Source organism: Pteronotus mesoamericanus, unplaced genomic scaffold, assembly GCF_021234165.1.
Source record: "Pteronotus mesoamericanus isolate MK-2021 breed Mesoamerican mustached bat unplaced genomic scaffold, CSHL_Meso_final contig_347, whole genome shotgun sequence".
Lineage (NCBI taxonomy): Eukaryota > Metazoa > Chordata > Mammalia > Chiroptera > Mormoopidae > Pteronotus > Pteronotus mesoamericanus.
In genome coordinates this window covers 14,179,640-14,206,747 of record NW_026555137.1, presented here as the reverse complement: position 1 = coordinate 14,206,747, position 27,108 = coordinate 14,179,640, and positions in this window count along the sequence as shown.

Here is a 27,108-nt window from a genome sequence, read left to right as displayed (position 1 = left end):
GAAATCATTTGAGCCACCTGGAAAAATTAGAATTATTTTGCATTATCTACTAAAGCTGACCATATGACTCCCTACTAGATGTATACCTGAAAAAAAGTGGATATGTCCATGAAAATAATGTTCATGATGCTTAATCTATAAAAGCAAACTAATTGAAACAATCCAAGTGTCCATCAGCAGAAGAATGGATACATGTGATGCTCCAGAACTGTCCTGAAGTGAACTAAAAGCACTAGACGTATGTTCCCCAACATCCACTGGTCATTGGCGTGGACCTCCAAGGGCCGCGAGCATGGCCAAGTGGCCCCCTTCAGCCAAGGCCAATTCCCTGAGCGAGACTCAGTTGAGAGCGGTCATCTGCCAAATGTGCTGGTGCCTGGGCAAGTAAGCTTCTGTCCTGAAGGAGAAGTAAGGGCTTCTGGGCAGAGGCCTGCCGCTTCTGCTGCTCCCCACCAGGTCAGAGTTCACATAAGGGAGGTTCTCAGACTCCAGGATGTTCCCAGAAATCCCTGGAAACCTGTCAAGTTGTTTGCAGCTGTGAAGCAGAAAACTGTAATCCCAGTTTATTACACATACATTTTACATTAGAAATAGAAAAATGAATTACTTCTTTAACAACCTTTTGTAGCTTTCATAACAATTATATTCTTAAATGATCTGTTTATGCTAAAAGGGCTGGTAAATCAGATTATATTCATTAACATTCCAAGCTCCAATGCATCTTGGCTAGTGTGTTTTCACATTGCTGGCATATGATGTCTTACTGTTTGATTTACATTATTTTTCATTATTATTTTGACGCGTTCCACTCCCAAACTGACAAAAAGGGATCACTGGCTCTGAAAATGATGCATTGATGCATAAAGGTAGTGATGAAAATAGAGCCCAAATACAACCCAGGGTGATGCAATAGTCACAGAGGGGTAAGAATTCCAGCGCATTGAGACAAAAGAGGATTTTGCAGCAAGTGATAGGGAAACAAAATGTGTGAACAGGAAGTATAATAACATCTACACAGACAGGATTTTATTGAATATTTTCTTCTAGTGCTGTTATGAAACTCTGTCCAATGTTGGGAGAAAACCACTGAGGAATTTTTCATCATTTACAAAGACAATACCCCAACTCGTAAACTAATTAAGTTGTCCTGGACCAATTGCAAAAATAATGCTTTTTTAGCACAAAATTAATGAGGTTTGTCACTAAAAGTAAAGAACAAAAACAACAGAGTCATCATTCGACGCTGCATTCCTTATAACAAAAATGAGGCAAGCTACCCGATAGCGAAGTCTTATGAAACAGGAGGAAGGTTTATGGAATAATGCTCTGAGAGAATGCAGAATGTGTCGCTGGCACAAATCCCTTCTGAAAAGGAACTTCAAGCAAAGTAATGGCCTCCAAGGTGGAGGAACAGTCCCCGTCGTGTGTGTGTGCTTGGGAATGAACGATATCGCAGACATAAAAGCATGAGTCAGCACTCAACAAACGTGTAGTACGTATAAAAAGGAGACTTTTATCTGGGTAGGACTGGAAATAATGCCATTGAAAATAGCTATTGTTATTTATTGGCCTCACTTTTAGATTGGAATAATGTGTGGTGGAATCTTACTCATGGAGCCCCAAGCTTTCTGAATAGAACTTGTCTCTAAATCCCAGTCTACATACTGTTTCATTAACAGACAACTGTTGGTGACAAGAAGGTGCCTCTTGTCATTGATTCAGTGTTGAACAAAATAGTGACAACTGTTACAATGGTTATTTTTCCTTAGTGTACATCTTTAATGTGGGGGGGAGAGGCCAAAGAAACAAGCAGCAAGGATAAGACTTAGCTGCCAAAAAACAAAAAAACAAAAATGAGGATGTGAGTTTCTGAAATGAAGGAAGAGTCAATTTCTTAATGACATAGAAATTGTAGTAAAGACCATTTCTGTGACCTCAGGTGTCTTAACTGAAAAGATTAACTCAGAAACATATGTGGGGACATAAATAACCTGCACATAACACATCAGGACTCAAGCATCATGGTTTTCATCAGGATTTGTAAATCCACCTAATGAATTAAATAACTCAATTGCTACAAATTCAATTCTGGCCCAATCTGGCACATTTTCTTTTACTTATTAGAGGAAGAAATTAATCATGGGCCATGATAAAATGTAAAATCACATTAAAATATTTGAACGGAGTATTTTTTAATTTCCGGAACAGCGTGCCGCCAGTGAGTTCATTAGTGACCTATTTACCACTCTTTCCCAAATTATACTTTTAAATGTTCAGTGACCAGGCATCAGCACTGGCAGAGCCACCAAATAAATACTTACAACCCTTCTAGATCATTATGATTATGAATTCAGAACTTCCAACTTGACAGAAATAAAAAGTTAAAAAAAGAGGTGACATGAAATCTAATTTATCTCCCAAATCAAGCTCCCTCAAGCTTAGTAGAGTTACATGGTGGAAACTGAAAACATTATCCCACTTGCTGATGTAAAATACATTTTTTTATTATTATTACTTTTAAGATTTTATTTTTTTAGTTTTAGAGAAAGGGGAAGGGAGGAAGAGAGGGAGAGAAACATTGACGGGTGAAAGATACATTGATTTGGCTGCCTCGCACACGCCCCCATAGGGGACCTGGCCCACAACCCAGGCACGTGCTCTGACCGGGAATTGAACTGGCGACCTTTTGGTTCACAGGCCAGCACTGAATCCACTGAGCCATGCCAGCCAGGGCTATTATTATTTTTAAATGTAATAATTTAAATCTATTCATGCTGAATCTTGTAAAAATTCATTTACCTAAATGGGTGGTCTGTGTTTGCTTTTCAATTGGTTAGTGGGCTCCAAATCTCTGAGAGCCAGTGTGGCAGGTGGTTCTAAAATTATGACACAAAGGCCCCGTCTGCAAAAAGAGCACCCGGTAGCCCAGGCTACAAGCCGAAACGACAGGGTCCTTCCCTCCAGCGTGGGTTCAGCTATGCCAAGTCCCAAGGACAGCGCTTGGCACCCAGAGTGCTGACAAGGAAATCTGCATCTGCTCCCTCCTCTCATCTCTGACACCCCATCTGATGTCATCGTAGCTACAAGGGGGAGAGAGATTCCTTTTCCTAAGGGGATACTTTGGATGGAGCCAGGAGTACATGGTCCCTAAAAGGCAGGAAACACATCCCCTCAACAAGGAGGTTAGAGACTCTGTCGTGGGTATCACCCAATTTCCATTTCCTTCCTGGGCACATGGGAACCCACATTTCCTGGCCCCAATGAAGTTGGACAGAGTTGGGGCACTTAGCTGTGGACGGAAGTGTTGCGTGTCCAAGGCCCTGCCTGAAGGAGTCATACACATTAGTGCAGGCAAAGTTGCTGGTCTCTAACTACTTACAGAGACAATGAGATTATTCCTGTCAATTTCAGAGGAATCATTATTTTTAAATTAAATTTACTGGCTTGACATATTGGTTCATAAGGTTATATGTTTCAAGCATACAATTCTATGATACATTTAAACTTTTTAATATTAAAGCATAGTTGGCATCCAGTAGCCTATTAGTTTCACATGGATACCAGTGATTTGACCTTTGGATACCTCGCCATGTGGTCACCACACTAGGTCTGTAATCACCTGTCACCCTGCCAAGTTATTACCGTGTTGTTCACCATTTTTCCCATGTTGGATACTACATCTCCAAGCCTATGTATTTCATAGCTGGAAGTTTGTACTCAACTGATCTTTTGAAAAAAATAGAATTAACAAACTGGTTCTTTCAAAACTGTACATCCCATCTGACCCCAAGACTTTTCTACTCGAAAGAGGAGAGAAAAGATAATGACAGATAAAAAGACGTCACTGAGACAGTGACTATAGATGCCAACTCCTCTCCGCAGATGAGAGTTGTCCCACTATTATTATTTTTGCTGGGTTTTGGTACTGGGAAGGAAACATTTTAATAGCTTTCTTCATGCCAACTAAGTTTTCTTCCTTAATTTTAGCAGTCCTAGAGCTTATTGAAAGTATTTATTGTTATCCTAGCATGGTGCAAAAGAATCTCATTACCTTTTGCAATAAAAATCTCAGGGACAAATGATTTTGCCCCTATAGTTTAAGTAAGATAGTGGGGGAAAAGGCTGGTTTCTGCTGTAATGTGTGTTCGGGGAGCTGGCAATCCAAATGGGACTCTAGAACCTGACTACAGTAGGACAGAGTGGCAATACTGCACGTGAGATGTCTCGTCATAAACTCACTGCTCAGAGTTACAAACTACTGGTGCCCCGTGGCTGGTGCGGTGACCCAAGGACCCATTATTCCTCCACTCTGGTGGCCCTTTGCTGCCAGACAGACATCTACAAAGCAGGATATGACTCTACAGACTTGGTACCACTTCAAGAACTGAGAGTAAATACCGGCCTTGAGCGGGTCTTCTGTGAATCTGTGTGAGAAAGACCCTCTTTAACTTTCAGAATAGAGAGGCATAGGCCAGGCAGATGTCTGGAAAGCAAGCAACTGTCATTAACTTTCTCTTTCGCTGCCCTTTTATACTTTAGTAAGAGAATGGTGGGAGATTAAAGGAAAAATGTCTTCAGGCAACCAGACTTGTGCTCTTTATACACATATTCCCGACTGTCCGAGCTCAGCATTTTTCTAAGAGCAGAGAGATCCCTATGCCATAGTTCTATGCTCAAAAGGAAGTGAGTTCTTGGACTCAGTGTTCAAGTTTAATAACAAACTTTGTAGGTTCTGTATATTTCATAAAATAACTAATGTTGAACTTAGTTGAAATTAAAGAAAAACCAAAGCTCAAGTTTTGTTCATATTTAATGAAAACCTACAAAGGGAAAATGGCATTGCCGCCAAGATCTTTCGGTAACGCAACAACGAGGTAGTCACGGCTTTTTCTCACACAGGCGAAGGGGGAAGCTTGGAGAGTTACTCCCCAAGTGAACCCGGGGTGCGAAATCTCAGCATCAAGCTGGGAGACAACCCTGGCCCCAGACAGGGAGCTTCACACATGTTAGAGAGGAAGGCTGTTACCTATCCAGAACCAACACACCCATTCATTCAGACAAGAACATTGCAAATAAAAGAGAAGTAGACTGTTTCATTCCCCAAAGGCCAAATAGCTAGCTCACTAAATTTTCCTCTTGGCTAATGGTAGACACAGTGTCCTGTGCTTGGATCCTCAGCAGATTTTCTGACAAGCAAGATGCCACCCAGTGACCTTCTTTCAGCCCCTCTTGAACCTCCCCCAATAAGGGAGGCTTTTCTGACATTCAGGGCGCGACACATCCTGCTTTGAGTCCCACTGTGCATCCAAATGTCCCCTCCATTGTATGTGCATCTCTCTTCTATTAAAAATTTAATTAATCCAGATGCTGAGAGTAATTTGGCTAATTTAATGTCCTGATTAATTCTGGATTAAACAGAGGATTCCTTTTGTTTCCAACTGTGCTGTTTAAAAAAAAAACCCACTACTAAACTGTGTTAGTTCACATTCTTACATAAATATCAAGACTTATAAAAGTTCTGTGATGAAAATAATTATTATCAGAAGGGGTGCTGTCCAGTGCTGAAATTTTGAAAGTGGTCTCTCAAGACTTTATTCGGTTTTAAATATAAATCTAAAGTTTATTAATTTCTTTCTTTTTTCCCTTTAAATATCTTATTTATTTATTTTTAGACAGAGGGGAGAAGAAGAAAGGGAGAGAGAAGCATCAATGTGTGGTTGCCTCTCGCATGCCCCCTACTAGGGACCTGGCCCACAACCCAGGCATGTGTCCTGGCTGGGAATCGAACTAGCGACCCTTTGGTTTGCAGGCCAGTGCTCAATCAATCCACTGAGCCACATCAGCCAGGGCAATGAGAAACACATTGGTGTTTCTCTCCCTCACTTCCCCTCCCTAAAAATAAATTTAAAATGTTAAAAACTTTTAAAAAAGAATAAATAATTAGACAGGGAAATTAGTGTAAAAGGCAGGAGAGTTAATTTCTTGTCCCAGCTACTTATTAGGTTTGGGATGTGGGACAAGTTATTTAACCTTGATCTCTAAGTTCCCTGATTTATAAAAAGGAAGGGGTTTATGGTTATCTTCAAGATTCTGTCTTGCTCTACCTTTTGACAAACTCATGAATTTCTTCAGCAGCATTCAGTCAAATGGGAAAATATTGATTGCTGATTAAGACAAATTTCCAAGAATGGATTTCAATCTTTTTCAACCTGCAATTTCTCTCATACAGAAAACACATTATGATTCTTATTCTTCTCTTATAGTCTGACATCAACCAGTGGCACCTTGCCAACTAACCTTTAGGGAGCAATTCCACAAATTTCAGTAAAAGACACAATTTTTCTATAAAGTGAAAGTTGGATCATTTCATCCTTCATGTACAAAACATCTTATAAATTTGGGGGGAAAATAATTACATTTCAAAGGAGCCTATTTGGCATATTCCACTGGGTGCTAAACTAAGAATCTGAAATCTTTTATTCTCCTGCCTGCCATCAGAATTTGGACAAATTGATAGACAAATGGAGCTCCATTTTTAAGCTAATGATGATCAAAGGTCACTAGAAATTATTCTGTAGCAAAAGTATAAAGTTATTATTTTTCAGTCCAATCCAAAAGTTTAAAAATAGCATAAATAAAAAGAAAAATGAGAAACAGCATTATTATACACTTGGTGACTTTCATTTATATTCAGCTTTCTTCTTAGAATACTACACATCCTCTCATTTTGTTCTGCAATTTCCTTAGTATATTTTCAAATGAAGATGGTCCAATATCCCTTTCCATTATTACATATTTCTTCATGTAGATTTGTCTCTTCCTTCCCCCTCAATTCAATCCTTTATATAAAAGTAGATCACAGAAAAATATTAATATCAAGCCATTCAAGAGTTATTAAATCACCTTCCTGGGCTTAGGAAGCAAGATCTGGCAACACCAGGAAGCAATTTCATGTAGTATTTCTAGGGCATTTCCCTATGGAAAGGTCTTTGTTAGAAGAAAATGGCTGATTTCAAGTATCGTACTTGTTCTCAATGACTTAAAATTCTTAAATTTTAGGCACAGACAGTTAAACAAAAACAAAGCTTTATTACATTATTTGATTTTGCAAACTACTCTTTAAAAACACTTCAGACAAGAACCGTGTGAGGAAACAGTGAACACTATCAGAACATCCAGGCCTCATACCTGATCTGCTACTAACAAGCTGTAGCCAATCACACAGGCTCTGTTGGCTGCGCTTTTCCCTCTGCAAAATGTGGATTTCATCTTCTAGAAGACCTTTTAGATGAACTTTCTATAATTCTCACCATTTCATCCAGTTCATACATAAGGATTGAATTCTGAGCTTATACCAAGTCTGTCCCAGGGACTGGAGAAATGACAGATGACAAGCTAGAGCCCTGACCACTCAGGAGCCCAGCGGGGGAGGCTGGCAGGGGACACTGAGTTGTGGGGACACCCTTATCGCCCTCCTCACCTTCTGCTACACACACGGGCGCTTCCATCCACGCGTACACATACCTTCCCACTCCAGCAGCCTCCCACCATGAAGACAGCAATGAACCCAATTCCGTGGGTCGATGTCCACTCCATGCCAGTTCACACGGCTCAAATGTATCTTTTTGAATGGCTGAATTCTTCAGCATAACCTGATTGTTAGAAACATGAATGGGAAGCTGAAAACCCCCCATCATGACTGCAGAGGAGAAAGTAATATTAAAATGATATCCAGCTGTACGTTTAAAAGGAAAGACCTCTCAGCTGTGGCCAACTCTGGAAAAGCGTGACAATCTTGCATGAAAACATTCCCCCCATTTAGTTTCTTGTTTTTCCCTTCACTCTTTGCTCATTAATTTCTCATACTGTCTGAAAACCAACTACCAGCTACTTATTGTTTTGGTTTAAAGTATTAGCCCCTGTTAAGAAGTAAGTCTTCATGGTATAGATTACTTGCTGTCTTTTTCGATCCTTAACTGCTTGGTGTGGTGTGAATAAACTTACCTGTTAAGTGTGGCTGACTCTGTCCAAACTTCCCTGGTAAAGGTGGGGTCTGTGGGTAGACTCCCGGCAGAGGTTCTGGGGGAGGGCCGGACTCAGGACTGGCTAGGCTGAGGGCTCTGGAAATTGTAGCCAACAGAGACCAGAGATGGTATCTTGAGGCAAAGTCACAGCCAAGACTCAAGAATATAGTCCTAATGACGCATCAACCCAGTGCTCGCTTCGGTAGCACATATACTAAAGATGAAACCTTAACCCAGAAGTACTGAGCAGGCTGGGAAGCAGCAGCTGGGGCCAGGAAAAGGGCCAGTAACAAGAAACCCTAATACAGAGTAGGCAGGTTCAAAGTGCAGGTTGAGTGGGGCATTCAAGAAATTTCCTAAGACACTGGAATATAAAGTCACAGGAAAATTTTATCAAAAGCTATAAAAAGGATCAAACCCAGAAAGAAATGTGGCACAGGAAAAATAAATTAAAACCAGGGAAGGGAGAAGAATTTGGCCCAAAATTTATGAGAGTGTCTTGAAGACAAGTTAGAAAACATGTTAATGGCCTTAAGCTCTTGGGAAGAAGACGAAAGGAAGAAATGTATCAGCAAAGTCTTGCTTTTAGCCATCACCTGATTTAGTGCCCAAATCCAATCACCTCCCACTGAGAGGGGCAAGAACACCAGTCACCTCCATTTCCTGGGGTCTCATTTCTGACCAGGGTTAGAGCTCCACCCCAACCTCCTGCCCCCCTCGCCCCCTCGCACAGGCCCCTGAGGAAGGAGGAAGGGCGGGACATGGAGTTCAGAGGTTAACAGAGCAACTGAATTGGGGGAAGGTTGTTTTCTTCCTATTAGTTTACCCCCCGCCCCACTTCAGAAGCCACTGCGTCAGAACTTCCCCAGTGCTGGACCCTTGCTTTGTTCTTCCAGGTTCCACCTCCTTAAAACGCGGTCACCACGCTCCTCAGATACCATTCCTAGTGCTGTTTTGTCTGCCTTCAGCTCTGGAAAAATGTTCCATGTGGTCACAGACCTTTCTGTCTGATCTAGTGAGTCCCCTCCACCTATTTGAATCTGGGGCATGCTAAGTCCTTAGTACATATTTGTTGAGTAAATGACTGAAAGGATCAATTAATCATTTCTAGGTCATTTTACAGATCAACCACCCAGATTTGAAAATATTCTATTTTTTTTTTTTCATCTACAAAAAGCAACCACCCAGATCTCTCTACGTGCCGGCCTTGTCCTTAAGTCGCTTTGCCTACATTAGATAAAAGTCCAGGACAAAGGTATTTGCTTAACAAAACCTCTTCGGGGCTAAAAAAAAATCATACATCCAGTTCCAAGGCCTTTCAGTGTGAACTAGAGGCTTTCTTTGCTAGAGGAAAATTTCCTTTTTTTCCCTTTTATAGGCATATTGCTTCTAGAGTCAGTTTCTGTTCATTCTCCCTTTCCATCTTAGAATGGAGCTTTATAAAGGTAGAGAAGATAAGAGAACAGAGTTCTGAAAAGATTGTGAGAAAGCAGTTTTGCCTGGGATGTTAACTGCTCAGACAGAAATAGATACTTCAGATTAAACTCTGCTTGGAAATTTGAGCTCATTAGAGTTCCTTAGCTAAAGGGACCCCCGAAGGAAATGAGGAAACACAGCGTTGTTAAAAATAGGTTCTAGATAAAACAGAATACAAATGCTTTGTTTTCTCTAAAGGATTCCCCTTGGGAACGCACAGGTATTTTCTGGTATAACTGAGAAAGATTCCTTTTAAAAATGTTTTTAAATTGTTTTAAAGTTTGGAAGGATACAGTGTTAAATTCTCAACCATCCTAGAAAACTCCAGAATAATCAAATCTCCAGCAGTTGCCAACAGTGAGCATGCTCCCTAATTCCAATGCTGTTGCCTCTTTCTGTCACATGGACACTGATATTAGCCAGACCAAAGAGAGAACAGCAGAGGGAAGAAAACACAGCCCTCATTACATAGAAGCTGTGTGGTTCTAGTGCATTGGAACCGGCATTCCCAGACTCCGTCCTGGTGCTCACTGGGGCAAGTCCCCAGATGTCACATGATAGGAGCAAGGTCAGAGCCCATCTAAGCAGCAGCGATTCTTCGATGCTTCCGTTACCCCCAACAGGACCTGCATCTGTGGTTTAAGCCACCTAGTGTGTGGATTCTGTTATGGCAGCCCCAGCAAATACCTACTATGCCTTCACCTGTAAAATTGTCCCCAGAAATTGAGTCCAAAAGCCATCTTAAAGAACTTGGGGGCAGGATGGAATGATTTTTGGCACTGACAATACCAGGGGTGAACACAGAATACGAACAGACAGATCTTTTGCTCAACCGACTTAAAAAGAAAAGGGGAGACATGGGTAGCCTTTTATGTCAGATGGATATAGAGGCTCCCCTTTTCCCAGAGGCAAAGGCTGTGTGTTTGGAAACTGCTTCTTGGTGCCAAGAGCCTGTGCGCTATCTGTCAACGTGGATCTCATTCTTTGCAAAGGCTACCAGCTATGTTCAATTTGGTCACTTCTCTTTCGTCAAAACCCTTCAGTTTCCTTATCTCCAAAGGAACCCATTATGGCTGTTTTCTATTTTGGAGGTAGAGAGGGCTTATCTTCGCTTATTTAGAGATTTATATCCTGTGTGTTTCCAGAAGGACTCGAGGCCAGCTCGCAGTTTTGACACGCAGCACAAAGGCACAATAGGACATTCAAACATAGAGCGACAAGAGCTCCCAGGAAGGCAAAGAAAAGTGCTAGGAAGTGCTGCAGCCGCACAAATGTCTACTCTTGGGAATTGCTTACTGATTTAACTTTTCTGGCCACTAAAGGCAAAACAGAATCACGCCCTTTACTTGGCTTTGGTTTCATAACATCTTACAGCTTATAAATTTCTCTTCAGAAATGCAGGTATTCTTGAAATAATAGAGCTCGCTCTGGAAACAATGACTCTCTACATCAAACTTACCAGGGTACCGAGGGTCCAAGAATCTCAGAACCGCCCTCTGCAGTGAGGACTAAGGAGTGGGTGACAGTGGCTGAGCCCACCCCACATTTACTCGTCTGGAAGAGCCTGGTCACCCAGGGAGACAGGGAGAGAAACCCAGCGCTCCACAATGTGGCCACCAGGTCACTGGGGAACATACTGTCTCTAGGCATCAGAAGAGTCAGAGGACAGTGTCCAAACTCCCCAAAAACCAAGAAAAGGAGAAAGAGACTGGCAGAGCACTAAGAGAGAGTCAACACCAAAACACAAGCTTGGGCTTTCTGTTTTTCTAACTCTGCCCACAAAGTTCCTGACAACCAAGTACATCTTGAAACTCACCTTCTCTGCGTATTGATTTATTACCAAACACAGTAAATGCCTCTTGGAATGGCTGCCGTGGTGATTCCCCTCCCGTGGGGCAGCCCCTTCTCAGCTGGGGGACCCCAATGGCCTCTGTCTTCCCTGAAGCCAACAAGGCTGCTCAACCACATTTCCTTTCTTGTGAATCTCACACTTGGAATGGAGAATCGTAATGTTGGAAACCGTAATGATGGCGGTGTGTTGGGGGAAGGCGAGGCCTATCAATTCTTGCTCCTGAACACCCTGGTGGTGCCTTAACACAAGGGACCCCAACCTCCAGCTGGGACCGGTACTGGTCTGGGCCTGTTAGGAACCAGGCCGCTCAGCAGGAGGTGAGCTTGAATCATCCCAAAACCATCTCCTCCACTGTAGTCCGTGGAAGAACTGTCTTCCACAAAACAGGTCCCTGGTGCTGAAAAGGTTGGGGACCGCTACCTTAATAGGATTCTGTGAGCTGCTCTAGCATCCTTCAAATTTTTCTCTTTTCCTTTTCCTTTGGTTAAGCAGAACTTATTTCCATTTCTTATAATACACATATGAGTCCTTGCATAGGATTCTTGCAAATAGCACTAAGAGATATAGGAGCAAAGAACTAGCCAATGATTATGAAATCAATGAGTAAGAAATACAATCATACCCAGTAAAATGAGAAAGGACACAAAAAAACTGGGGGCTGGGTGGCATATGGAAGTCATTGGTGTCACAGGTGGAGGTAACGGAACCCCCTGTGACTGGGTGGATCTCACAGGATCCAGCTCACAGTGAGCAAGTCCAGCTGCAGGACCACCGGGAGTCCTCGGTCAGGGTCGGTCACCCGGCTGGCCGCCTCTCCCGGGGCCCAGCAACCCAGGGTTTGCTGCAGGTGGCAGAGCCATGGCCCAGACTGAGGGGCCTGCACTGTGACCTGGCCGCAAACGCCACAGAGCATTTCTTCTCTGTCCCTGGTACATCTGTGGCCCATCACCAGGGCTGCCTGCACCACGGTCTGGCTATTCCCAGAGCCCTTTGCTGCTCTGGGCTCCACACTGGGGGCTGTCAGCCTTTGGATCACCCAGGGCAGGAGGCACTGAGCAGTCTTTGGAACACAAAGGGGTCTACTAGGCGTGGCACTCATCCTTTCTTCGTTAGAGGTCCAAGATTCAATTATTTGTCTTTCAGTTTAGAGTCCCACATGCCTGTGGCCCCTAGGCACTGGGAAATATAACCGTGTGACCATCCTCTTACCCTGGAGAGGATCTGTCTCCCATTCTCTGGAGTATATGTATCTTACCAAGATCTCTGGCATGGGTGCTGCCTCTTGCTCATCAAACAGATAGACGCAGCTTTTTGGGTACCATAGACGTCCAGATGATGGCTGTGTCTTTAGATATGGACAGAGGGCAAGAGAGTTAACATGGGCATGGTACAAGCCTGTAAATATTCATGACATTGTCCATTCCATTAGATTTGAAGCTGTTTCTGATCCTCTTTTATAATTGGGACAGAAATCCATGCATTGACTAAGTCAATAGCCACGGATGAAGAGCCTAAGGCTACTTTATCTGCTTTGGTAAAGACAGCAAGTGTCGAATGGCAGCTGGGATTGAGGCTACGACTGGCTTGTGCTTGCAGAACCCATCGAGCTTCTGCGGGGCCAGGCGGATGAATTGAATGGGGATAAGTGGGGGCCACCACCCCTGCATCCTTTACATCCCTAAGGTCGGTACTAATCTCTTTTGGTTTGATTTACTTTCTTAGCCAGGGACAGTAGCTTCCAAGGCCTCCTAGCACAGACCCCAGAAGGCCTCAGCCAACCTGGGGGGAGCTCGGAGCCAGCAGTGCCTGTCGGGATGTTACCATGCCGGGTGGAAATGGCCAGGGCTTTCTGTCTCCGTGTCATCCAGTCCCCAGACGTGGGCCGCCCTGGGAAGGGGCATCCCCAGGCGAGGCAGGTCTCTACAGCTGAGCAGACCCCGAGACAGTCGGAGGCCGTTTGTTGACCACGCTCCCTGCAGCTGAGCGGGGAGTCAAGGCAAAGCCATTCGCTGCCTGCCTGCTTGCCTGCTTGCCTGCTGGATGTGCTGGGAGCCAAGCTGCTCTGCAATTCCAGCGCCACTTTGTGATGGGGTGGGGGGTTCCGGCTGTGGGGCTAAAACCACTGTAATTAGCACAGAAGCAGCAGCCCCCATTCCCCGGGCCCCTGCTACGGACCAGACAGCGTGAATAAGTTATCTAACCCCAACACCTGACAGGGTGAGTACCCGCATTATCTCCCGCTACACAGGAGGACAGGGAGGCTTATAACGTGGAAATGACTGGCTCAGGAGGTCATGCAACTGATACAGGCAGAGCTGAGACACCTTGCCTCTTGCTATTTTGTAGCACTATACAGAATAATGAAAACTTAGCTCCCAAGCCAGAAACCAATGAGCAAATGCATGTTGCCATCTGACGTAACTTTATTGTGCCTTGTGTTTGCTTACTAATTAATAAGTGGAGAACTAGTTTGGCTTTATCGTTTTCATTATCAGTTAATTATTCTTCAGACTTTCATGTTTCCGAATGGCCCTGAATCTTTTCTTATTATCATTATTCAATTAGAAACTATGCCCCAGTTTCTATCCTTCAATAAATGCTGGAGTGATATCTGTCGAGTACGTGTATGTGTAAGAGAATGATAAGGCAGTCTCTTATTCTAAAAATATATCGAAGCAGGAAAAATAGGCTATATATTAATTTTTTTCTATAGAAGCTCAAAATGGCATTTCAGCTCATTAACTCTAGAAATATCCCTGTGAAGAGAGCTACCAAAGAACTTCCCCATATTTGAGAGAGGAAGGGAATTTAGAGGATGGAGAAAAGAGAACTCAAATCTTTAGGGAGAACAACTAAGTGACCGCCAGTGAGGACGCTAAAACCAGATCTTAATTTAAAGTCGTATTCAGGAGATGATTTCTCTTTTGGGGACTGGTAGGAAAGGGCATGGAAAAAGTATTTTTAGAGATATCTTGATTTTTAACCTAGAAAGGAGCATTTGGAGATGCATGAGTATTCATTATATTGTTATTCCTACTTTCCTGTATTTTTTCAAATGTTGTAATACGAAAACCATTTTAGAGAAATCTGAAAAGAAAGAAAAACCTTGTTTTTCTCCACACAGAGGGCTCTTCTTCCCAAAAGGAAAATATTACTTTCAAAATCAATGGATAAAAACAACCATCCTAGGTTATATTCCTCCGCTACCTGCCAAATTTAAAAACAAACATGAAAAATAATATGCCCCCAAAACAGAGTCATGTAATAAACTTGAAGGAAACCCTGACCTGGTATTCTTGTTTTTAAGTAGTTCCTTCGTAATAGGAAGGGACTGACTACCAAGCAGCGGGCATGGCGGCCACCGGGGCAATGCGAGAAAGCCCATCAGCAGCGAAGTGGCCGGTGCTGAATCTGCAGTTCTACCATTAATTAGTGGTGCGGCTTGGGCAAGTCATTTCATCCTTCAGTGCCTTATTTTTCTCATCTGTGGCATGGAGGGAAGAAGACCTAGCTCCCCGAGTTTTCTCAGAACTAAACGAGATGCTTTCCATCTCATTTAGTATGTCTGACCAAAGGCAGTAACTATCAGTAGTAAACCTTCCTAGTGCCCAGTTCTTTTTTTTTAGTATATTTTTTTGATTATGCTACTAATCCCAATTTCTTGCCCTTTGACCCCTCTGCCTGGTACCCCTGTTCCCTCCAGCAATACCCCCACCCTTAGTTCATGTCCATGGGTCATGCCTATTGGTTCTTTGGCTTCTGCTTTACTCTACTGTTCTTAACCTCCCCCTGTCTATTTTGTACCTACCAATTATGCTTCCTAATCCCTGTACCTTTTCCCTCTTCTCCCCCTTTGCCCTCCTAGCTGATAACCCTCCAAATGATCTCCATGTCTATGATTGATTCTGTTCCTGTTTTGCTTGTTTGCTTAGCTTGTTTTTGCTTTTGTTTTTCAGATTCAGTTGTTGGTAGTTGTGAGTCTGTTGTTGTTTTACTGTTCATAGTTTTGATCTTCTTTTTCTTAGATAAGTCCCTTTCACATTTCATGTAATAAAGGCTTGGTGATGATGAACCCCCTAAGTTTTTTCTTGTCTGGGAAGCACCTTATCTGCCCTTCCATTCTAAATGATGACTCTCCTGGATAGTCATCTTGCACCCAGTTCCTTAGGTGGCTTTGTCTACCTGGGAAAACAGGATTCTGCAGGGTATTTTCAGATCCAGCACATTTCACCAGAGGATGGCTTGTTCCAATAGGACCGTTAAAAACACAACTCCACCAAGTAAATGTGAAGAATCTAACTGGCTTTATTAAATGATTCATTAATTGAACAGCCTCCCACCTAGCAACTAGAATGGTACCAAATGGATGGCAACGAGCAGCAGAAACTGGGCAGGACGACAGGTCATTAGCAAAAGAAAGGATCGCTTGGGCCCAGCACATTTTTGCGGGAAAGAAAATGACAGGGGCCACCAAAGCTAATGAGGAAATGTCAGATGGACTGCTTAAAGGTCACATGGTTGGGAGAGGTTGAACACTACGATTAAGCTTGGTTTGCTGTCATGGAGCAAAGGACTCTAACGTGGGCCTGTGATTCCCTTTGTTCTTTAACAGGTCACCATCAGCTTGCCTCTCGTCTTCAAGGGGAGCGCTGAGAGAAGCAAGTACACCCCATGACCTGCCTCCTAATAAGCCTCTAATTGGCTCAGCTCCAAACCTGCTTATTTTCTCTGATCTGATGGTGCCCAAAGCCGCTCTAATGAGGTGTCTAAGCAACACCAGACTCCTGAGCTCTTGTAGGTTAGAACACTGGAGTGGTAAGGAGGGGAGATGGGGCGCCAAGAGAGAAGAAAAAGGAAAAGGGAACAATCTAACAATGTAATTAAAGGCCACTGCCTCCAGGTTGAACTCAGGACAGAGTGAATTTCTTCTGACAGCATTTTTCATATCCCGCGGGAGCAACATTTGCCCTGCGCAGGATTAGAGAGCGAGTGAGCCCCAGTATCCAAAGGGAAGGTAAAAGACATGCTTTATGCATAGCTGAAAGGCTCAGAAGTATTTCTGGAGAAAAACCTAAAAGGTCTGCGAAACATGCTGCCTAGGTGGACCGTCTTGGCTAGGAATGGACCCCTAAGCTCCATGGGAAGGAGAAAGCAGTGCCACAGGAAGCAGGTCCCCTCACGTGGCTCTGGTCACCCTCGCTGCCTCACAAGTTGGGCGCAAGCAGCCGCGACAAGCAGCCAAGCCCTTGTCCCATAGGATCCCAATCCTATCGCTTCAGCTTCGCCTCCCATAAAGACCCTCTTCCCAAGACTAGATTAGGTGCCACTATTATTTACCTCTAAAACATTCTGTCCTAGATATTGCATAATTCATTGTGTAAGTATTTGTTTTAAAGAGGTGAGGAGCTGATGTGTACCTGTGTGAGGCTGAACAATGTCCCTCAACAGATTGAATGCAGAGGGGGAACCCAGCGGTCTCCTGTTCAGCCAGGGATTGGAGAGATCTGCAGAAATGTGAAAGCACACCACTCTTCTCTCTAAATTACTTTTTTAATTTTGGAAACTTAGTTATTCTATTTAAAAATGTTATTACTGCTCTTTTTCAAGGAATGAATAAACGCTTAAAATTTCTTTTAGGTTCAATTGCTGAGACAGAGAGAATCGATGGCTGTGGCCAACACACACAAAACCTCTTCAAGGTCCATCGTGATTTTAAAGGTGTAAAGAGACAGTTAAACCAAAACAACTGAGACCCACTTCTTTAGCCCTAAATACGCAGCAACTACATTTTTTTCCTGCTAGGACTGGGTACCCCCTTGAGGCAAACCCTACCCAACGAGACATAGGATGATATCATGCCAACTTTGTTCAAGCCCACACCTGGCCCACTAATTATTCTTGGCCTCAACCCATCAGAAATGCAGGTCACGCGTGCACGGTCTCCTCAGCAGCCACAGAGAAGCCAGCCCGCCTCTGGTTCTGCCCTGTTATACTTCTCAGTGTGAGTGGGACACAAGGTCACTGTCCCTCACACTGCACATAACACATTTCAAGCTCACAACCTGAAGGAGAAAGCACCACCTCCAAACTTCCTTGTAGGTGAGGACAGTGATTTAATCCAACAACTCGCTCCAAAAATGCTCTCGCTACTCCAACAACCGTCCATTCTTTCATATCCGCAGGGCGGTGAGAGGCAGGGAAGAGTTTAAGAATAATGTAAATTCTCAACCCTGAGATTTCCCTCTTCTGAACGTCCATAATATGTTGCTTGTGTTCCTTTCAGGGTTTTGAGGTCTGATTGGCTTATAGTTAGTTGCTCACAATCACGTACAATCACCTTGACTAACCAGAACATAAGCTGCTCGACAGGGCGCTTTATTTGTCTTGTAATCCCCAGCTCTTGAAAGAGTTTAGTTTTGTAACCCATTTTACTGTGTGTTTCCAATTCATCTTTGTTATTTTTTGCATTTTATTGTTGTTTCTACGATTTGATGTTTCCTTTGATTTTTTTTCTTGATATTCTGAAAGGTCTATAGTCTATGTTGGATTCTACATGGGTTCATTGTATCACTAAGTTATATACCTTCAGCTACGTTACTGAGAAACCCAACTTCTGACATAGTAAAAGCAAAAAATGATAGTTAACACAAAATTCAGGAGGGTAATTGCCTTTGGGGGGTTGGCCGTAGGGCGGGATAAGGGTAGAACACATAGGTAGATGCAAATTAGGGATATTTGCTCAAGGTCCTAAGTTGGGTGGTGGGTTACAGGTATTCATTGTACTATAATGTTGTGTAGCTAATATAATATTATTGATATTGTCATGTATACACCAAATGTTTTTTTAAATCTAAAAATCCAGTTAGGAACTTCTTCCATTCCCTTCCCTGTTTTTTTCCTCCCCCGTCTCAGCATACTAACTTTTACTGTTATCTCCTTGACTTCTTGTCCTGTTTGTTTTAGGTAAACTACTATTTTGAGACTATGTAGCCTCTTAAAGAACACCAAAAGCAAAATGGCATGCACACGATGATTTTACCGCTAAAAAGTACCTATAAATCATGTAAACAAATACTAAAGAATAAAGCGCAGAAGTGAAAATATTTTGTTACTGTTGTGGGACCATGTATGACAATTTTTTCCAAGAAATTGTTCTTCACCACCTCATCATTTGAATTAAAATGTCAAAAAGAAAAAATAAAAGTAGCAGTAAATCCTCTTACATATGCAGTAATAAAAATATCATAGGACAGTTTTCTTTTTTACATTTTGTACATTGTTACATTCAGAAGAGTTTAAAATTTTCAGAGTACAACAGGAAACAGTCTCTTTAGATGAACGACTCTAGCAGATTATAAGAGCCTAAAATTGTTGGCAAACTTGCTCCTAAAAAAGTAATCTGATGCTAATTAGCTTTCTAAACATGCGGTGGATAAGTAGAGAAAGGAAATAAGAGAAAGTCAGACCTGTCAAAATAGACAGCACACAGGAATACAGAACACCTCAGAGCTGGGAATTAAAATATTCCTCCATCTCCTCACAGAACAAAGGCAGAAAATATTCTGATGTTTTTGTCCCAATGGTGTGGAAAACCAACGCCTGAAAGAGCTTATCTAGCAAAGAAACTGCATTTTTTTAAATTACAAGCAACCTCAAATTATCATGAGAGCATTTCTACCTGGAATGAATCTAATTCCAGTCTAAAGTAAAAACCTGACATTTTAGTTAGCCTGCGCAGCCTTGTCATGAGTAAACATGTAGTTCCTTTAGGGGTTTGGAGGTATGAAAAACAGCCCCAGACCCCGGGGTTCAAGGTGAGAACCAGAGCTGAAGGCGGACTTTGCAAATCAAACCTCCATCAGCAATAGCAAATGTTACACGGACCTCGGCACCGCTGGGAGAGCCGAGTGCACGTAGCTGGCATTATTGTTACCGGAACCCCTTCTCCAAATACCAGTGCCTCCCTGGGGCCAGTGAGAATAACTCAAATGCTCCTTAGAGAAAAAGCCTGGGTCCTTTTTGCCAATGTGTTCAATGTAAGACACATAAAACACTTCGTCCGGCCACACTTCTTCGCCCTCCTTGAGCCTTGGGAGTTACTTTCCTTTTCTTCCCAGAATAACTCCAGTCCAGGACAGGGCAGAATCGAGCAGGACCGTGGGATCCCACGCTGGCTCCCTTTCTCCTTGTTGCTCTCTCTCAGAGGGTAGGAATATAGCAACACCCTCAGGTTTCTAATGTGGCTTTTGACTTGGCACCTGTCCTTTATGTCTTATTACGGAAAGGCAGCCTTGGTTCTGACATCTGTTGTCTTCTGTGTGCTCCCCGGCCCCAGCCCTGTCTGTCCTGCACTGAGCGACCTTGGAGCTCCGCACAGCACCAAGGCAGTGCACGTGGGCCGCGTTTACTCAACAATCGCTTATTGAGCCCTTGCTGGATGCCAGGCCCTGTACTGGCACAGACAGAAGATTTTAAGGTGCATAATGTACAAAAAATAAATAATCTCAACATAGAGTAGATCATGAGATAGGGGTTAAAGAAAGTGCTTTGGGTTCAGGAAGCGAGTGGAGACCACTCCGTGGGAAAACAGTGGCCTTCTAAGGAAGAAGCCGTATTTTAGAATGGGAAGAGCTCAGAGAAATAGAATGTTCCTGGATGTCTTCCAAGACGACATAACTGTATGTACTTAAAAGCAGAGCAATAAGACTGTTCAGGAGATGGCTGGGAAAGAGTGAGTAGCCCCACTTAGGTACAGCATCGGGAGCTTGATGAAAAGCAATGAGGAGGCGCGTAGCATCAGTTTTACTGTGGCCTGTTTTCTGTGTCTTCCAAGGAATCCATTAGGCAGCTGGTCCCATGGAAATTTGAAGCTACCTTCCCCCTTCATTAAATAGTGTCACCTTCCTAGGGTCTAATTGTGGTGGTCCTCTCAAAAAGAAATGACAGCTGGGACATGACTGGCCAGCTTGCAGGGCCGACTGCATGGCTCTCCCTCAAAGGACTTGGCCTCATTCGGTTCAGCACTCTTTCCTCAGGTTATTCCCCGCCTCTGGCAGAGTGAACTGACCCCTTTTGCAGAAGGTCAGGCGGAGGGCAAGGCTGTGCTCCAGCCTGATCGGTTTAGCCACTGCCATCAAGACCCAGACCCAAAGACAGCCCAGGCTAAGGAAGCGCAGTGGTGCGAGCTGACCCGTGGAAACGCTCAGCAAACACCGGGACGGAATGTCACGCAAGGTCGTAGAGACTTGTGTGCTGGAAGAACCACGGGTCATGCACCACGTGAGGCCTCCCCAGTAAAGGGAAAAGGACGTGCTGCTTTGGGTCATAGGAGCTGAGAAGCTGATATGAAAAAAAAAAAACAAACCAATAAAAGTGGCTGCTAGAGAAACAACAGAAACTAAGAGGACAGTTTAATGTGAAATATGTGGATGGGCCCCAAGTCCACAAGTATTTCATTGACTGAGGGCAACGTATAATCAGTGCTTATCATCCTATGGAAATAAAAGATTGGAATTTTTACATTATAAAAAATGCCTTTAAAGAAACTACTTCCAGTAGTTAATTACATTTCTTTCTCTGGAAAGCCACGGTAGACACTAGTGATACTGTTTCCATGTATCCATCTATTGAATATTTATAAGGTATTAATAAGAGTGCAACTTATTTATTTTCTCTAGAGAAAGGTAAAAGAAATGCTGATGGTGTTTTTTAAAAATGCTTTTCTATAATAAGGATGGTGGTGACTCATTTGTTTATTCATTCCATGGGATTTATAGAGCCTATGTTTTGTTAGGCCTTAAGACCGTAAAACTAAAAGAACACTGTCCCTCCCTACTGTCTAGTGGGAAACACATAAACCAAAGATTGCAGAATGCAGAGTGTTAAGCGCTGTGATAAAAAATATGGGCTGGAGGCTCTGGAAGCTTAAGAAATATTTAATCTGTGGTGGAGAGAAAATGGTGTGTCCTAGGCCAAGTGTTAAGTGGTGAGTAGAAATTATACAAGCGAACATGAAAAGACAGCACTTGTCAGGCAACTAGTTACAAAAGATGCCCACGACACTTTCATGAAACAGCTGGTAGTTGAGTTGGTGGGAGAAAACTGGGCAGAGAGGAGCCCGGTAAGGCTGGAAGCCACTGTGATAACTGGCCCCCTATATCCTGGCCAGAAGCTTGGACTTTGCTAAAGGCAAGAGGGAATCAATGAACAACTTTAAAGCGGTGAACATCATGTCAAATTTATGGAACATGGAGAATGTATTAAAAGAAAGTCAAAAGCATATCTGGAAAAATCCAGTAAGGAAGCAAATCCTGACCAAAGATGACAAACTAATTTGCGACGGTGAGGATGGAGAGAAAGGGATACATTCTAGAAATACGGAGAAGTCTAGAGGACTTGGTCTGAATATGGAGAAGAGGACAGGGTCCGAGGATTAGGGAAATAGTTGATATTGGTGTGACTCATCATTTACAAGAGATTCTCAATGGCATTATCCGTGGATTTCTCAGGGGAAGCCTTTCAATGGGGTGGAATATTTGAAGTGTGGAAAGAGAAAACTATCCAATAAGAATTCCGTTTCTGCAAAAATGGCCTTCAAAAATGTGGGGGAAATTAAGACACTCTCAGTAAAATAGAAGCTGAGGGGCTGAGGGAGTTCTTTCCACTAGCCCTGCCCTACAGGACAGGCTAAGAGAGTCCTGGTTGGGATGAATGGGGAGTTGCAACACAATGGGTTTGGAGTCTCTATTTCAGATGATGATGTGCCTTGGCAACGGACAATAGTGCTGACTGCACAATGCTGTGAATGTACTTAATGCCACTGAATTGCACACGTAATGATTAAAATGGCAAATGTTATGTCATGTGTATCTTACCATAATTTTAGAAAGCAAAAAGAAAAAAAACATACAGAGTGGTGTTTATTACCTGCTTTGAAACCCTGATCGGTACACGAGTCAAGTAGTCGATTTTCTTAATTCAATCAAGTAAACCATTATTCATTTCCTGTTTTAAAATCTGTCAGTGTCCTGGGTAATCAGGTGACCCATGCTACCTGACGCAGCACTTCTATGTGGATGAAGTCTGCACGGGACAACAAGATGCCACCCACGTCGAGGAACAAAAGCCTGCCAATAAGATTATCCTCAATAACCTGTACCACTGCAGGATATCAGTCTCCAAACAGGGCCCAGACTATTTTTTTTAGCAGTTTCTGCAGCACCATTAACACCAGACAGCCCAATGGTAAGGGTCACAAAGGCCAATTCTTTGTGACGTGATTTTAAGAGTCTTCCCTAGAGCCATTTCCTTCTGTTTGCCCCATGGTCAACACGTTGTGCCTGTAGAGGTAATGTGAGGTCATGGGTATTTTTAGTTCCATTAGGGCCTCATGTTCCCTCAGTGCATATTAACTGTTGTATTCAGACATGAATATCAACTATTGCATGGTCCTGAGTAGGTCCCTAAAGATTCCGGCAAACACAATGTATTTTCTAGAGGTAGGAATATGAAAGGACCAAGAAGCCCCACTGGTGGGCCCGGATGGGAAAGACATCAGCTAAAAGGAACAAAAGAAAGCGCTTATGACAAACTGAGATGCCAAATAAATAACCAAGACTCAAGTGCTGGTTCCACCATGTACTACTCTGAACGGGTGCAGCATCTTCAACTTTGAGGACAAATAACCCTCAAGGTCTCGCTGGGTTCCACCTCGGAACTATGACAATAGTGCGGGTGACCAGTGCCTAAATAATTATCTTGGACATTTATTCTACAATGCCCACTCTGCATTTCACGGGTAGTATTTCAATTAAACCGTATAACAACAGTTCCAAAGAGGATTACCATCAGCCCTGCTTTATAGCTGAAGAAACTGAGTTACAGTTTCTTGCCCCAAATCATGTGGCTCGTATGCAAGAGGTCTCTGGGCGTAGGTCAGCTTGACTGATACCCCCCTGCCTTTCCCACTGAACTATACCGCTGCCGTAACAGAAGCCAGGACAAAAGTAATGATCATTTTAAAAGGATTTTTTAACGTGTTAGGATATGGGAGGCATGGCAGGAGGTTGGAGTTGATTTCTCAGCAAGAATTTGAAGGGCGGTATAAGCATCCCTGCAAAGATATCAGCCCAAATCCCAGCACACACTTCCAGCCCATTCTGTCGTGTTGAAACCATTATGATTTCATGGTGATAGACCACAAAGCTAAGGCTCTCTGGACAGCAAGCCAGACAGAAAGAATAGACGGAGAGTGAATATATAAATATATTATTCCCCTGACCTATTTCTAACAAGCCATTTATTAGTGATTTCAATAGAAAACTCATTAAAGCTTTTCTCCCCCAGCAGACCTTTTCCATTTCCTTCTAGAAGCCTGCCCTGTTCCTGTAATTCACGGCCGCTTAATGTGTTCAGGCTTCAGACTGGAGTGGTCCCCAAAGCGGATCAAATAACTTCTCAATCACTCATTTTCGAAGTCTTCCTAATTAGGACACTTATCTGCTCCCCACAAAAGCGCACATTAGCTTGTTTCTTTGCCCATTGAGCAAGGACCGCAGGTAAGGTTGTGGGCAGCAAAGCTGTGGGTGTGTTGCTTGGAGGACCAGAAAGATGGGGGTGTTTTGTTCTGTTTTGCTTTGTCCTATGTCACTGCTTATGCTGTGGGCACAGGGCCAAGTTCACCTGGAGCCCCACTGATGTTTTTCTTTATTTCTGTATTTCCACCCAAAAGGGAAATGGGGGCGGGAGGAGGAGGAGAGCCAGGTCTGAATCCCGGAGCAGGGTTCTGTGGGTCAGAACCTCAGGAGGCTTGATCTAGACGGCCCTCCCTCCCTGCCTAATTACCATTCTTGGAAGTTAGAGGCCAACCTGACTGAATTCGGGAGGAGGGACTCTCAGGGGATTTTTATTGGATGGGGGAGGGTCAAAATTCAGTGTCCCCCCCCCCATGTGCTGTTGGGAGAACTACCTGAGAAGTTTCCCGGCCACAGCAGTGCCAGTAAACAGAGTTCCCAGAGCTAGTACCCAGCGGCCAAACAGAACTGGTCACTGTGTCACCTTGGGTCATGGAAGACACCTCCTTCCTTGGTCATCGCAGATGCTTCTGAACCTCAAGGTGGGAGGGAATGTTGAAATTCACTACCTTCTCCCCACAGTCAACTCCATGTTGGGAGAGAGCTCAGTCTTCCAAGTCTGGTTCAGACCGAACTATAAACAAACCCTTGTAAGAGATGCTGGCTTTCAGTTCTAAGAAAATTGAGATTTACAACTGAACAAAAAGCTGGGAGATAGAGAAGCTCGATTTTAGGTGTCTTAAAAGAAACCCGAAACTCACATCATTGGGAGACAATGGATTGGCTCTGATTTCCTCTTTCCTTGTTTGCTGGAATGAAAGCGTGAAAAGAAAAGGTAGTTGCTTCGTGGAGGCTTGTGCCTGAGGGCAGAACTAGGCACCTTGGCTACATCTATTAACATATTTTAGTTAAACAGGGGATTCCTTCTGAGAGAGCTGGTGGAAAGGTGGTTTAACTCTTCATTTTTAATACAGTGTCAGTTTCCATGGAGACCAAGGTAAAGCTGCTACACAGATTTTTTTTTATAGAAGCCAGAGTGACATCACTGTGTCTGGGGAGGGACTCCTGTCTCTGTCTTCTGGTCTTCTTTTTAGGCCACTTGCCCTTCATTACACGCCTCCCAAGGACCCGTTGCCATGTCAGAAGCTCAGCATGGAGACACTGCTGAAGCGGGAGTTGGGTCAGGGACAGCGATACAATTTGCAGGATCGGTGCAAAATAAAAACACAGGCTCCTTGTTCAAGGAGCAACAAAAAAGTGTGGAAGACGCTAACATAGAAAGCTTTGCCCTTCCTTCCACAGTCTCGCTTAACTGGTCATGGTGCTTTTCATTTGCAATTTAACGTTGCTCTAAGTAAAGGGAAATTAAAATTTTAAATGTATAGGGCGAATTTTACTGGTCACCTTTTTATTGTTCCTCTTTAGAACGCCCATTTGAAATACAAACAAGAGCATTTAACTAATGCAGAATCATAGAAATGATGCAATTCCTTTTTCATAGCTCATGCATGCAATATATGTTTTTTGTTTTACCAGAACAGCTGAAATGCTGCCCAAAACTAACTCAGCTTTGTTTCACCTCTTTGTATGTGTTCATTCTACCAACACACCCTACCATCAACTTACCGATGAGAAAGAAAGGACTGGAAGGAAAAGGAACTAGGGGTTGCCCTACCTTTGCCTTTGCTTCTAGATCATCATTTTTGGTGTAAGTGTTTGGCTAATACAAGGAACATGAGTAAGTAAGAATATGACAGCGTTCCTTTGTCATGCAATTCCTAAACACCATTTTTTTCTATTTTGAAAGCAGATCATGGTTGATATGGAAAGCATGGGCTTTGGGAGGCCTCTGCACTTACCTCGTACCCCTTTTGAGCCTCCTGGGCTCCGTGCATCGTGGTCCCCCCAGATTCTATGTCTGTGCTGCATCGCCAACACCGCACGTGAGCAGTGTGACACACAGCACGGGCCTGTGTTTCTCCTCTGCCCCATCGGACGTCCCCTACAAGACACAAAGTCAAAAATAAGATTAAGAATTTCAGAATGGCCACAGCAGAGCGACCTGCCCCACATGCAGAGCCCTGAAAAGCGCAGGGCCTTGCGGGATGCACAGCCCATGAAACTGGCCTTGAGCTGGCGATCTGAGTTCTTTCCCTGATGCTTTTTGTGGGTTAAGTGCTTACTGAAGTGTCAGTTTCCTCCTCTGTAAACTGAGGCCAGAGCACAAGTTCCAAGGCGCCTTCTATTACAGGAACTTTGTGCTCTGCACTTCGGACTAACCCAAGCCCTGAGAACTGGCTTCACCGGCCCAGCGCAGAGGATTTGAGGGAGCCACTGGCCAAGAACAGCCTTGAGCAGTTTCATCAGAGAGACGTGGAAGCACTTTACTAACATCTGTGCTTTCCACATCGCCATCCAACCCCCGTTCCAGCTCTGCCTGATCAATCGGCCTAACAGAAGACCCTCCAGGGTATTTGCTTATCATCAGATGCTGAATACCGCCCCCACCATCCCTCTCCACCCCTCCCCCACCCCTAGCCCCCAGCTCACCTCTGCATCCCCTACTCTCTCTCCCAGAGCCACATTCATCAGATGCACTGCTGTTTTATTCTGCAGGTAAGTTCGAAGCATCTGGCCCTCTGATGAAAAGACTTGCAGTGAGCAATTCTTTAAAAGATGCCCGTTTTAGCCAGAAGCGGGCCTCTCATCTGACCGAAGAACTGATTATTCTGTGTAGCACTCACAAGCCCTCTATGATTTGTGCAGGGCATGGCAGGGTAGGCACGGGCTCGGAGCAGAAATGAGGATAGTTCATTAGCCGGGCAGCAAGGAGACCGCTCGCCTCACCAGGAGGTTCAAGGTGAATGAAGGCTTAGCCTCACTGAGGGTCACGAAGGAAATATCAGGCTATGCTATCACCCAAACTAGCCTCTGGCATTAGCAGCATTGGAGCCTGACAGGTGTTGCTTTCAATCAGAACAACCCTCAAGTGAAGATTCTTCCAGGTACACCTGCTATACAATCTAATTGCTCAATTTCTTTTCCCCTCGCTTTGATTTGCAATGTTGGCAAAAGTGACTGTCTTAAACTGGTGCATTGATTCAGGTGTAATTTCAGTTCTTTAGTGGAGCAAAGTCAGTAAAGTGGGTTGTTTGGCTCCCTTGTCTAAAAATAAAGGCTATAG